This window comes from Aquarana catesbeiana, linkage group LG02 (genome assembly GCF_042186555.1).
Source record: "Aquarana catesbeiana isolate 2022-GZ linkage group LG02, ASM4218655v1, whole genome shotgun sequence".
Classification (NCBI taxonomy): domain Eukaryota; kingdom Metazoa; phylum Chordata; class Amphibia; order Anura; family Ranidae; genus Aquarana; species Aquarana catesbeiana.
In genome coordinates this window covers 691051094-691063939 of record NC_133325.1, presented here as the reverse complement: position 1 = coordinate 691063939, position 12846 = coordinate 691051094, and positions in this window count along the sequence as shown.

The following is a 12846-nucleotide window of genomic DNA, read 5'->3' as shown; positions in this document are numbered from 1 at the left end:
GCATGCATTAGGATCTATGTAAAAAAAACAGCCATGAGAAGTAAGATAAGTCTTACTGGGTCAGCAGGTAGTCAGTAAGCGTTGGCAGCAATAGGAGATGTGGAAAAATGCAGAGTGCGAGTGTTCTGGATACAGAGCAATAGCCCGCGCATGCTCTGTAGCGATCCGCGGCACCCGACGCCATCTTAGATACTGGCGAAAGGAGATAGATGCCTGCATCACTTCCGGTCGCGCTGACGAGCCGATAAGGGCTGCCATCTTGAGAAGGTCAAGGCGGCTGGAGGAATAAAAGACTCAGCAGAGGGGAGAGAGGAAAAAGATAAGAAATGAGGTAAAATAAAACGGAAAGAGAATAAATAGAGTGAACATATAAAGAGTAAAAGATGGCAGGCCGCTGCATGATAATGTAAGCCTGTTTAAGGCTTGTAAAAAGATAATGAAACTCCCCTGAGACCATCAGAGTGGGGTCCCTGCATAAAGCTCATTTAGAGACTGTACAGTCAGGGCTTCCAACTAGGAGAGGCTGAACCTAGATGGGGCGAAGCGGTAAGAGGTCCTTGCTTTATCCTGGTCAGTCCTAACAGGTGAGGAAAAAAAAGTAGAATGCAGCGGGGGGCTCCTCTTCAAAACTTATAGCTAATCAGTCCTATCAGGTTGTGGGGGCGGAGTCACAACCCAGTGTGTGTGCTGCCATGATGCGTCAGGAAATCATTTTTTGTTTTTTGTCTTTATCTCATTTATTGAGGCAGAACAGTACAAAAATCCCTCAAATGACCCCTTTTTGGAAAGTATACAGTCCAATGTATTTAGTAGGAGGCATGGCAAGTTTTTTTTTTAAGTTGTAATTTTTTGTATCTTATCTGTTGTATTCTTTTTACATACTGTCACAAGTGCAATACAGCATCCTCATATAACTGGTGTGGTGGTGAGCAGAGACACTGACTGGTGACAGTATGTAAAAAAAAAAAATAATAATAATAATATTTTTTTTAAATATATAATTTTTTTAATTTTATTTTTTTCTTTCTTTCTTTTTTTTTTTTTTTACATACTGTTACCAGAGCAATACAGTGTTACCATAGTAATACTGTACTAATCTAGGGAGGTGATCAGGATTTTTTTTTTTTACCCGCTATAATTGCTTATAGCAGTGAATTTCACTGCTACAAGCAAGCATTTTTTAAACAGATTCATCCAGTGTGTATTGTTGTGAGAAGCTGTGATTGGTGACATCTAATCACATGGTACAGATGGGCTGTGATTGGCCTTGTGTGTACCATGTGATCACTGTGGCCAGTCACAGAGATCAACACAATAGTACACAATGAATGGCATGAATACAAAGCCATTCATTGATTACAATTGTCAAGTGATCTGCTGTGGTTGGTCACAGTGATCACATGGTACTGGCAGCAGGCTATACACTGATCTGTCATTCGCTGTGTCATGCCTGTGGGGCCCTCACGAGGTGCATTTTGAGGAGGAGGTCATATGACATCCACTCAGAACAAAAAGGTAAAATATATATTACATTTAAATTGATATATTGTAACCTGGGGGACAGGTTGCAGGTACAAAAGCTCCCTGGGATAAGCAGGCTTTCAGGCACAGATACCAGAACAAGTGAAGTAGTAAAAAAACAAAATAGCCAAACAAAAACCTAGCCGTGTCTCGGTTCTAACTATACACTATGCAGGCCCTAACTACCAGGCTGAGCAAGCCTACCGCTTGTCAGTTTCCACATAAACTGCTTAACAGCTTTTTGCCAACCTTGTTGCTCTCACAGACCAGTGTTGTCTGTGTTTCCCAGGCAGAGAGCAAAGGCTGTCTGCTCAGTTGAGCTTAAATTAGCCTGGGGAAGAGGACCAAGAGCCAAACTGGATCATGGATCAGAGATTCCTGAATGTGTACGAGAGGAGCCTGGGAGACGTACAAACCCCAAACAGGACTTTTCCTGGCTCTCTCTGAGACACTCTGCTACATATCCCACCTTGTTTCAACCCCAGGGTTGGAACACCTGTGGCCCAACAGGAGTGAACATGGGACAGGGCATCTATGTTCCCTATCTCAACACCTGACCTGTGTTTTACAGTGAAGGAGTAATCCTGTAGAGCCAAGAACCACTGGTTCACCCATCTATTTGTCTCCTTATTTTGGGCCATCCATTTCAGGGGAGCATGGTCAGTTATTAACTCAAACTGGCGTCCTAACAAATAGTACCTGAGCGCGTCCATGGCCCACTTTATGGCTAAACATTCCTTTTCAATGACTGCATACTTTTTCTCATGGTCATTGAGCTTTCTGCTTAGGTACACCACAGGGTGTTCTTCCCCACTGTGTACCTGTGATAGTACTGCCCCGATACCAACATCAGACGCATCCGTCTGAACAAAAAAATCTTTGGAGAAATGGGGGGAGTACAGTACTGGCTGTGCACAAAGAGCCTTCTTCAGGACAGGGAAAGATTCCTCTGCTACTGAGGACCATTTCGCCATTACAGAGTCTTTCCCTTTCGTAAGGTCTGTCAGTGGGGCAGCTATAGTTGCAAAATTTGGGATAAATCTTCTATAATACCCCGCAATGCCAAGAAAGGCCCTGACCTGCTTCTTGTTTGCAGGACATGGCCACTCCTGGATGGCTTCTATTTTATTCACTTGAGGTTTTATGACACCACGGCCAATAGTGTAGCCCAAATACTTAGCTTCCTCTAGACCAATGGCACATTTTTTGGATTTGCCGTAAAACCTTTTTGAAGAGGGATTTAAGGACAGCCTGGACATGGGTCAAGTGAGACTCCCAGTCAGTGCTATGTACCACTATGTCAGTCATCTAGATAGGCTGCTGCATATCGTCGGTGGGGTCTTAGGGTCCTGTCCATGGCCCTCTGAAATGTCGCAAGGCCATTTTGCAACCCAAAAGGCTTTTTTATATTGAAAGGAACCCTCTGGGGTCACAAATGCAGTCTTCTCTTTGGCGCTACCAGTCAGGGGTATTTGCCTATAACCTTTTGTCAAGTCCAAAGTGGTCAGATAGCGAGCCTAGCCAAGTCGGTCTATAGGTTCGTCTACTCTGGGCATTGGATACGTTTCAAACTTTGTCACTGCATTAAGCTTCCTGAAGTCACTACAGAGCCTCCAAGTGCCATCCGGTTTTGGGACTAACACGATGGGGCTAGACCAGTCACTATTGGATTCCTCAATGACATCTAGCTCCAATATTCTTTTAACTTCATTGCTGATGTCTTTCTCGTTGCTTCAGGAATTTGGTACGGTTTGAGCTTGACGCGGATCCCAGGTTCAGTAGCAATATCATGCTGAACTGCTGAAGTCGTGCCAGGTAACTCTGGAAATTTCTCTCTATTCCTTACTTGATTTGATTGTAGCCGTATTAGTGCTCTATTCCTTATCAGGAACTCTCTAGCTTCCTGTTTTTAGGAATATGACGGGGTGTCTGGAATCGTGACCTCAGGGATCAGAGGGGACTCAGTACCCTTAGGCGTTACCAGGAGGGACCTTGCAGTTAACGCCAGTCTATCCTTCCAGGGCTTTAACAGGTTTATGTGGTAATTCTGTTCAGGCTTCCTTTTTCCTGGTTGGTATACCTTGTAATTGACCTCCCCAACTCTTTCAATTACTTCAAAGGGACCCTGCCACTTAGCCAGGAACTTGCTCCCAACAGTGGGAACTAACACCAGGACCCTGTCACCAGGTGAGAAAACATGGATTGGGCCCCCCTGTTGTATATCCTCCGTTGGGCTGCTTGGGCCTGCAGTAAGTGTTATTTTACCATCGGCATGATTGCTGTAATCCTGTCCTGCATTTGAGTGATATGCTCAATGACACTTTTATGGGGTGTCTGCTACCCCTCCCAAGTTTCTTTGGCTATGTCTAAGAGTCCCAGAGGGTGTCTCCCATAAAGCAACTCAAATGGAGAGTACCCCGTAGAGGACTGGGGAACCTCCCTGATGGCGAACATCAAGTATGGTATCAGGAAGTCCCAGATTTTCCCATCCTTGTCAACAACCTTTTTTAACATGCTCTTTAATGTCTTGTTGAAGCGTTCCACCAAGCCATCCGTTTGAGAATGGTACACAGAGGTTCGCAACTGCGCCTCCTTAAATAACTTGCACAGCTTCCTAGTTATTCGTGACATAAATGGGGTGCCCTGGTCTGTAAGGACCTCTTTAGGGATGTCAACACGACTGAACACCATAAACAGCTCTTTGGCAATGTTTTTAGCAGATGCGGTGCGTAAGGGAACTGCCTCAGGGTAACGGGTAGCATAATCCATGATTACAAGGATATGCTGATGACCCCAGGCAAACTTGGGGAGTGGACCCACAAGGTCCATGGCAATCCTCTCAAAGGGCACTTCAATAATGGGCAAGGGCACTAAATGACTTCGGAAGTGGGGTAGTGGGGTTGACATCTGACACACAGATTTGTGTCCTCAGGCTCCTCCAGCTCTCCTGCCATAACTGAGAAAGGAAAACCCGGGGATCCCTGAGAGGAGTCCCCTGAACCCACATTGTCAATAGTGGCCAGGAGTTCTGGCTCTGCCACTGAGTCAGCTACTGCGACCGGGTCAGGACGATCCCACAGTTCCCAAAACTTAGGGAAGTACCTACCAACGATGGCCTTGTGCACCAAGTGGGGCACAAGTCTGATCGGATGGGTCACTGTACCTAAGCCAGTTTCAAACTGAACAGTGGCTATAGGATACTCGCGGGTATCCCCATGTACACAGATCACAGCAACTTTTTTAGCATGAAAATCCAGTTTCAACCGTCTCAGCTGTAACCAAAGTCACTAGACTTCCCGAGTCTAGCAAGGCCATAATAGGCTTATTATTAACAGTCATTTGGCACATGTGTTTTCCCATATTTGGTGCTGCAGCGCATGCAACAGCCACAAACATAGACTGCCTTCTAATAGATAGATCACACTGCATTGGTTCATTTGTCAATGGACAGTTTGCTGCAACATGTCCCAGTTTTTGGCAACGTAAACACCTGATGTTTCCCCAGTTTGGTTTGCTGACAGGCAGTGGCTTCCCTTGTTTGGGACGCCAAACTTCAGTCTTGGCACTAAAAATCCTCCCCTGTATTTCCTAGCCATGCCTACCACTAGCTCATGTTAATTAGGTTTCTGGTTACAGTTTTTATTGTAAGCCTGCTGTATATATTTGTGTGTCATCTCAAATAAAAGAGTCCATGTTCAGCAACTAAACAAGTATCATCTTGTTTTGTGCTTGTGAGCGGTTGGAATATCTGATATCTATATTCAGACTGGGAGGAAGTGGTATATGACGAAAGCAATCAAGTGGAGTGTGGGCTGTTTCGGTAATATATATATATATATATATATATATATATATATATGAAAAAATTCGGGTGGGTTACTTCAAATGTTCCTCTGGTTATCAATGTAGAGATCAGAGTCAAGATGGACACCCAATATTCCACCAATATCCAATAGAAAAAATGATGGGACATGTTCGCCAATGAAAAATGTATTTATATCGAATGCTCTTCTAGGCATGTAACAATTTTATGCCTTGAAGAGCATTCGATATAAATATTTCTATCTATCTAGATAGATTGTAGAGGGTCAGCCTGGGGCAGGGTTAAGAAGTGTTTAATTGAAGAGGGCAGGTACTTCCCCTTCAGACCTGCCTATTGTTAGCTGGGCTGAAAGTATCAGAGAGGAGCTGTTTGAGTAGGAGAGAGAGAGACACAGCAGCACGCTGTGTGAAAATGTCCATTGCTGGATGGTGTACCTGTAGCTCCGATTGGAGCCATGAACTATTACCTATAAGCCTGTGTGCTGCTGAACTGAGAGCTGTACCTGTGTGCACAACCGTGTGACAAGACAAGTCTGCCTTATCTTATGTTTATTTTGCCATTTTGCTGAATAAAGCCACTTTTGTTTTAATGGACTGTCTCTAAGCCAGCTGTCCACCCCTCTGATCCCCTACAATTGGTGGAGCATGCATCGGGCAGTTTGAGGGGTCCGGTCCAATCCCATGTCCTGGGTTAAAGCTGCACAGACGGTGAAATCTTCTGAACAAGCCAGAGAGGACGTGGTTAAGCAGCTGGTACTGGCTAATACACAAGCGCAGGCCCGCCAACAGGAGGCACAGCAGGCCCTGGTACAAGCACAGGCTCGGCAGGAGCAGATCCTGGTGCAGTCGCTGTACAACAGGAAACAAGCCGCTTACTGAGTGAACAGATAGCAGGATTACAAAAGGCGGTGACCCAGCAGGCTGAAATGATGAAAGGTGACCCCCACTGTAAAGATTGACCCCCCTGAAGGCAGTGCAGTGGACCCTGCAAAAGATGACGGCCTTAGACAACGTGGAAGCATATCCATCGATGTTTGAGTGGATTGCAGCAAGGGAAGGTCTGCCTGATAAAGACTGGGCAGATGTACTGGCTCCTTTCCTGACTGTAGACCCCCAACAAGCATACTGTTGACCTCTGAATCAGCACGGTAAAATAAGCTCCTGAAAGCAGAAATCCTAGCAAGGCTGGGAGTGACTGTCGCTTTAAGGGCGAACCGAGTCCATGGCTGGCACTTTGACAAGACTAAGCCTACCTGTACGCAGCTCTACCATCTGATGCACTTGTTTCAAGATTGGCTGTAACCTGAGGAAAAGACACCCACTCAGATTGTGGAAAGAGTCGCACTTGACCGTTTCCTGCATGGGCTACTCAGGGAGCTCCACTGATGGGTGGCTCAGTCCGAGCCTCAGTGCCTGGACGAGATGGCTGCAGCTGTTGAGCACTACAGTTGTGCATAAAAGTTCCAGGAGAGTTCCTCTGTGACAAGAGAGCTGGCCCATTTCAAAAAAGTGCATTCCAGAACCAGTGTGGCTCCCGGGGATCGCATAGTGGCTGCTCAGAGGTATAATACAACTACCAGGAGCACCCCAGTACCTAAGCTTCCAGGGAACTGACAGGGGGAACCCCATGAGGTTTGCTGTTCCCTGCCATCAACTGGGTCATCTGGCGGCCCAGTGCTCAAGTAAGGAAGAACCAATGGAGTGCGACATTGGCTGCCGTCGCTCCATGTATGCCCATGCATTATGTGCTGCAACCAGCCTAAAGCCACATGAGTGTGTGGTGCGGGTCAATGGACAGGAGGTGGTAGCGCTCCTTGACTCTGGGAGTGTCGTTACCCTGCTCCGATCAGACGGGTTGCCAAGAAAGCTGGTACCAAAGGAACAGGTTGGGGTCACCTGTGTGCATGGTGATGTTAAAAAGTATCCGGTGGCCTGTGTGACCCTGTGTACACCAGCAGGAACGGCTACACTAAAAGTTGGGGTGGTCCCGGGATTACCTCATGACTTGCTTTTCGGGCGAGACTGCCCCATGTTTTGGGACTTGTATGAGCAAAAGCTCAAAAGTTCAGGGGTTTCCCCCAAAAATCAAGAACCCACAGAGCTGGTTAATAATACTGTGTTGCAGGAGGTTGTTACTAAGGATCAGTACCAGGTTGCTGAACCTCCAGGAAGTGAGCCCAGTTCCCTGGAGGTTTTTGTGGGATTGGAAGCGGAAAGTACCTCCTCTGAGCCAGATATGTCAGATCTCGGGGGCTCCCGGGAAGATTTCCTTAGTGCTCAGATGAGGGACCCCACTTTCATCCCCGCCAGGCAACAGGCCTCGGTCTTAAACGGTGAACCACAGCACCCTGGGGCAGACATGCAGTTCCCTCATTTTGCTGTGAATCATGACTTGTTGTGCCGAATAACTAAAGTCAATAAAGAAGTGTTGGAACAACTGGTAGTACCCAAACCTTTTAGGTCTAGGGTATTGCATTTGGCTCATAGTCATGTACTTGGGGGTCATCTTGGAGCGGCTAAAACTCAGGAACGGGATTTACAGTGTTTTTTTTGGCCCGGTGTATATCGAGAAATTAAGGACTAGAGTGAGTCCTGCCCTACCTGTCAATGAATCGCTCCAACACTCCATTTTCGCAGTCCGCTGGTACCGCTTCCAATTATCGAGGTTCCCTTTGATCGCATAGCCATGGAATTGGTGGGTCCCTTACCTAAGTCAGCTAAGGGACACCAATACATTTTAGTTTTCCTCGACTATGCCACCAGGTATCCGGAAGTGTTCCCTTTAAGAAATTGCTCATCTAAGGTCATCTCACAGGAGTTGTTACAGATGTTCATGAGAACAGGGCTCCCATCCGAGATCTTGACAGACCAAGGTGCCCCGTTCATGTCAAAAGTGATGAAGGAACTCTGTAAACTGTTTAAGATTAAACACTTGCGGACTTCAGTGTATCACCCACAAACTGATGGGTTAGTGGAGCGGTTCAACAAAACCTTAAAGGGAATACTAAAGAAAGCAGTTGAGGAGGATGGTCGGGATTGAGATTGCTTGTTGCCTCCCTTGTTGTTTGCCATAAGAGAGGTGCCCCAGGCCTCCACGGGATTCTCCCCCTTTGAGTTGGTTTATGGTAGACACCCCCGTGAACTACTGGACATAGTGAAAGAGACGTGGGAACAAGAAGCTTCCCCGTATCAGAATGTGGTAGAACACGTCTCTCAAATGCAGGACTGAATACCAAAAGTTATGCCCATAGTACGGGAACATTTGCAGGCTGCGCAAAATGCCCAGAGTCGTGTATACAACAGATCTGCCAAGGTTAGAGAGTTTAAACCTGGGGATCAGGTGCTGGTCTTAGTGCCTACCGTGGAGAGTAAGTTTCTTGCCAAGTGGCAAGGACCCTTTCAGACAGTTGAGAGGGTGGGCAAGGTCAACTATAAAGTCCATCAGCCCACCAAACGTAAACCCTACCAGGTTTAACACATCAACTTGATTAAACCATGGAAAGATAGTCAGGTTTTGACAGTCAGTCTGATGGTCCCGGAAGACCCTGATGCTCAGATTAAGAACGCAGGGATTGCAGAGGCTCTCTCCCCTTCTCAAAAACAGGAGTCCTGGGAGTTTTTGCTGAGGAATCAAGACATTTTTTCAAACCTGCCGGGCCTAACCTCAGTAATTGAACATAATGTCATCACAGACCCTGGCGTTCCAGTAAACTTCAAACCCTACCGCATACCCGAAGCTTGCCGGAATATTGTCTCGGCCAAGCTTAAGAGTATGTTGGACCTTGGGATCATTGAGGAGTCTTCAAGTCTAGCTGGTCCAGCCCTATAGTCCTTGTACCCAAGCCGAATAGAACCTGGTGGTTCTGCAATGACTTTCGCAAATTAAATTAAGTCTCCAAGCCAGATGCGTATCCCATGCCCCGGGTGGATGAGTTAATCGAGAGATTAGGACCGGCCCGCTACATCACTACTCTTGACTTGACCAAGGGATACTGGCAGATCCCGCTTTCCCCAGAGGCTAAAGAAAAAACTGCATTTGCCACACCAGAGGGGGTTATGGCACTATGCTCGAATACCGTTTGGGTTATATGGGGCCCCAGCCACTTTCCAGAGGGCCATTGACTTCGTCCTGAGACCTCATAAGGAATTCTCAGGAGCCTATTTTGATGACAATTTTCATCCTTAGTCAGGACTGGGAGACTCACTTATCGAAGGTCCAGTTGGTCTTGGATGCACTCCGAAGGGTGGGGTTCACAGTGAACCCAGAAAAGAGCAAGGTTGGGTTGGAGGAGGCCCGCTACCTGGGGTATGTTGTAGGCAGGGGCGTGATTAAACCCCAACTAAACAAGGTGGACTCTATTTAGAAATGGCCCAGTCCACTCACAAAGAAACAAGTGTGTTCTTTCCTTGGCATTGTGGGCTATTATAGGAGGTTTGTCCCCAACTTTCCCAGTCTAGCAGCGCCTCTGACTGATCTCACCAAGGGAAAGAACGCAACTGTTGTTCAGTGGAGTGCAAAAGCAGAAGCAGCAGTCTGCCGGTTAAAGCAAGCTTTGTGCCAGGAACCATTGTTGGTAGCTCCAGACTTCCAAAAAGAGTTCCTAGTACAAACAGATGCCTCAAAGTTGGGTCTGGGTGCAGTACTGTCCCAAATGATTGGGGGGGATGAGCACCCCGTTGTGTATTTGAGCCGGAAGCTCACGCCAGCTGACAGGAATTATTCCATTGTGGAAAGGGAGTGTCTCGCAATAAAATGAGCTTTGGAGACACTCCGCTACTACTTGTTGGACCGACCCTTCAAGTTAGTTTCAGATCATGCGCCCCTTACGCGGATGGCCCAAAATAAAGATAAAAACTCCAGAATCACCCGGTGGTTCCTTGCTCTACAGGACTTCAGGTTTGTAGTGGTACATAGACCATGAAAGGTACATCAGAATGCGGATGCCCTTTCCCGGGTCTATTGCCACTGGATTTGTGATGTCCAGTCCCCTGGCCTGGAACAGAGGGGGGGGATATGTAGAGGGTCAGCCTGGGGCAGGGTTAAGAAGGGGTTAATCGAAGAGGGCAGGTACTTCCCCTTCAGACCTGCTTATTGCCAGCTAGGCTGAAATTGTCAGAGAGGAGCTGTTTGAGTAGGAGAGAGAGACACAGCAGCACGCTGTGTGAAAATGTCCATTGCTGGATGGTGTACCTGCTGGGTGAGCTTAACCACATAAAGATTGTAGCTCTAATTGGAGCCATGAACTATTACCTATAAGCCTGTGTCCTGCTGAACTGAGAGCTGTACCTGTGTGCACAACCATGTGACACGACAAGTCTGTCTTATCTTATGTTTATTTTGCCATTTTGCTGAATAAAACCACTTTTGTTTTAGTGGACTGTCTCTGAGCCATATATATATATATATATATATATATAAATAATTAAAAAATAAAACATTCATTAGAAAAAGACTAGGTTCGAAGAAAAAAACAAAAGAGCAATATTTCAGATAATAAGAAACTAAGAAACCTTTTTATAAATACATCTCATCAGAGGCAGAAAATGCAAAGCTTTACTCAACATGAATAAATTCATATAGTTGCTATCCCTTCATCGATATTGCCACCTAGCGTACTTTGTTGCTGGTAGTGTCTGTCATAGCTACTATGCAGGGGGCTATTACCCGTGTCATTTGCTTCTAGGACACAGTCGACTCTTCCTGCCCATCATCCTTTCATTGCTAGGATACCCTAGTCCTAGCCACCTAGGTTCTTCATTGCTATTGCTGTCTAGTATATGTCACCACTAGTACGCAGGTGGCTATTGCTGCCTACCATCCTTCATTAAAAGGATGTAGGCGGCTCTTCCCATCTAGTATTTTTTGTAGCTAGGATGCAGGCAGTTCTTGATGTTTCTACTGCCTAGTGTCTTTTGTTACCAGGATGCAGTCATCTCCTGCCACCTAGGTCCTTCATTGCTAGGACGCAGGTAGCTAGGATCCAGGTGACTCCTGCTGCCTAGTGTCCTTTGTCACTAGGACATAGCTAGCTAGGATGCATGCAGTTCCTTCCCACCTAGCGTCTTTCATTACTAGGATGCATGCAGCCCTTGCAGTCCTTCGTCGCTAAGATGCAGGCAGCATTAGAAGCCTTCATTGGTAATGTTGCCTTGCCTCGATAGGATCCTAGCACCTCTGAGGCCTCTTAGAGCAGCTGTTCAGTCCATGGGCTGCCTGGCAGCAGCAGCCCCTGCGCCTCTGAAACCTTCCTGTGGAAAAGGAACCCTGATCTCCATTGTTTCAGACATCTATCTGCACTCCAGCCCCCTTTTGGACACATCTCCTCCAGGGATTGGCCAGACCTGAATAAATATTCTGGCTGGTCGATATGAAACTCCAGCCCTAAGCTCTGCAAGCTTCTTCAAGAGGCAAGGGGAAGTAAACAAACTCCCAGCCTGTGAAACACTGAACATATCAGACCAAACAATCACTGGTTCCTTGATTAGAGAAGGAGCAAAAGCTAAATTTACCTAGCCACCTATGCTAGGAGGGTGCTACACATACTTCATCGCTAGGATGCAGACGCCTCTGACCACCTGGCATCCTTTGTCGGCCGCTAGGATTCAGGTGGCTCTTTGCCATCCTGGTTCTTTGTCAATAGGATACAGGCGGCCTAGTGTCTTTTGTTACTAGCAATTGGTTTCTGCCATCTAGGTCCTTTATTGCTAGGATGCAGATGGCTAGGACACAGAAGGCTCCTGTTGTCTAGTGTTCTTCATTGCTAGAATACAGGCACTCCTTCTGCCTAGCACCCTTTTCTACTAGGGTGCAGGAAGCTGTTGCTGCATAGTTTCTAGGATGCAGGCAGCTCCTGCACGGACTAGTGGACTACTGCATAGAATCAAGGTGCACGGGTTTACTAATTCTCATGTCAGTTAACATGCAAGTCCAATTTTGGCTCTTGATGCCTAGAGACCTATTTAAAGTGCAGCAGATTTAAGGAGAATTATTGAGGGGTCTGTGACCAGACCTGCATCCTGTTATTCTCTGTTTGACCAGGCATGCCTCCTGACTCTGCTTTGAGTTGATATCCTGTTGCTGACCTTGGCTTGTGTCCTGACGTTGCCCTCTGCCTGCTGTTACTTCTGCTGCCCATCTGATACTGACCCTGTCCTGGCTTCTGACCCGGCTCCTTCTTTTTGAATTGATACTCTTGCTGCCCGGTTGTTGCTGACTCTGTCTTGTGTTCTCTACAGTCTTGATTCCTGCATTTGTGGGTTCCTGTGCTCCATCTGTGTACCAGCATTCCACTGAAGTTCCAGACTGAGCACCCAATATAGCTCTGCAGTATCCAGACTTTTATCTGACTAGGGCTGGGATAAGGAGGGGCAGAAGTCCAGGGTGCAGCGGCTGTATGTAGAGGAGGAGGCATGCTGGGAGCTTCAGATACTTCCTTCTCCCTGCCTTACTGAGAGGAGTGGCTGCAATGTCAGCATTGCAGTACAACGAGGCAGTACTCAGTA